Source organism: Meleagris gallopavo, chromosome 25 (assembly GCF_000146605.3).
Source record: "Meleagris gallopavo isolate NT-WF06-2002-E0010 breed Aviagen turkey brand Nicholas breeding stock chromosome 25, Turkey_5.1, whole genome shotgun sequence".
Lineage (NCBI taxonomy): Eukaryota > Metazoa > Chordata > Aves > Galliformes > Phasianidae > Meleagris > Meleagris gallopavo.
Window position 1 is genome coordinate 5,424,105 of NC_015035.2, and position 2,014 is coordinate 5,426,118.

The following is a 2,014-nucleotide window of genomic DNA, read 5'->3' on the forward strand; positions in this document are numbered from 1 at the left end:
GCTGCCGGGCTCCGCATTGGGAGCGCGCAGATCGACGCGTCCCCGCTCCTGAACGGCGAGTCGCGCTGCTGGGACGGCTGCGGGGTCGTGGAAGCTCAGCGAGACGGTCCCGGGGTTCTGTGCCCTCACAGCCCGTCTGTGCCTTTAAGGTCCCTTAGAAGCAGGAGGGGGCCGGCTTCTTACGCGGTCTGGCAGTGATAGGAGGAGGAGGGTGCATAGCTTTAAACTGAAAGAAGGGAGATATTAAGAAAGAAGGTTAGGTAATAAAAAAATCTTTACTCCGAGGGCAGTGAGGCACTGGTACTGCTGCCCAGACGGGTTGTGGGTGCCCCGTCCCGAAGGCATTCAAGGCTAAGTTGGATGGGGCTCTGTACAGCCTGAGCTTGTGGGGGTCAATCAGCCCGTGGCGGGGGTTGGAACTGGGTGGACTCTAACCTCAGCCGTTCTGTGGTTCTGACTCCTGCAGCTTGACCCATTCTACGCCTCTATCATCCTGTTTGTGGGGCGAGCATGGGACGCCATCACAGACCCCATGGTGGGCTTCTTCATCAGCAAGACGCCGTGGACCCGCTTTGGCCGCCTGATGCCGTGGTGAGTGCTGCCAGTGTCCCTTCCCTATGTGCTGACTGCCATCAGCTGTGGGTGACCCTTGGATGAGGTTGGCACATCCAGCGGAGGTGGCAGGTGCCCCGAAAGCCCAGGGTGCTGCCAGCAGTGTTGCTCTGTGCCTGCCTGTTATCTCATTGTACCTAAGCTGTTCCTGTGTGTACCCTTGTGCCTCTACACCTGGACCGGCTCCAGCCCCCCAGGAGTGCTCTGTGCCACACTCAGGTGCTGGGTGCAGACTCCTGTGGCAGTCCCCTCTCCCTGGCCGGTGGCAGGGATGTGCTGTCTGCAGAGCAGATGGCGTTGCAGCCGCAGGGAGGAGGGATGGAGGTGTGAGTGGCGATGTGGGAAGGTGGGATACCAGCTGATGGTCACAAGGATGTGGTGTGAACAGGAAGAGTGGCTGCCACAGCTCCAGGCGTCTGCATGTGGGTGCTGCCCTTGGGAGCAAAGTGCAGAGCAAAGGGAAGTTGGAGGTGTGTGTGTTTGCAGAACCCCAACGGGTCTGGGCATGGGATTAGAGGGGATGTCCATCAGCACCTGTCCCTGTGCGGGACAGTGAGCACTGCAATCTTCAGGATGAGAGCTGTAGGGTGCTAATATCTGAGTGTGGATATGGTGGTGTGTCCCGCTCCAAAATAACCTGCAGGGCGCTGAAATACAGTGCAGCAAAGGGGGGCAGGCACAGGGGGCTGTGGCTGCAGGGACACAGCTGCTTTCCACTGCAATTACACTCTCTGCTTCCATGGGTTTCCGTGAATAGCTCTGGGCAGAGGCAGCTGCCTGGTTGTCAGGTTCCATGCGTGGCCTGAAATAGCCTCCCTAGGCAGCGTGGCGGGTCTGGGGTCTGGAGATTAGCGTGGGGCTGGGCAGGATAGCTGCGCTCAGCTGCAGCTCTGCTCTGTAATCTCAGGGCAGGGGTGGGGAGGGAGCTGCTGCATTCCTCGGAATGGCTCTTGCATTGTTAAAATTAGCCAGCACTTTTGTGGCACGGTGGGCCCCTCGGCTTGCAGGTGTTATTTCTGGCTTCAGGGGAAACTGGCAGCCCCCGGCTGCTGCAGCTCCGCTGTTGCCTCGGTTTCCCTGGGCACGGCGATGGCCCTGGGCTGCTGCTGACCCCAACCCTTGGTACGCTGCGCTGGGATCCCGGGGGTGAATTTCTGCCAGGCTCTGAAGTGCGTGACGTGGGGCTCTGACTCAAAGCACGGGGCAGCTCCTGCTTCCTTTCAGCTCTTTTTTCGGAAGCCCTTCCTGGCACGCTTCCTCCCAGCAGCTCGTCCGCATGCCGCGCTGCTTTCATGTAGCACTTCCCCTCTTTCCATGACCAAACTTTCCCCTGACGTGGTGGCGATTGCAGCGTCCCGGCTCCGACCTTCCTCCTCCGGGCAGCGGCCGTTTGCAAACGGTT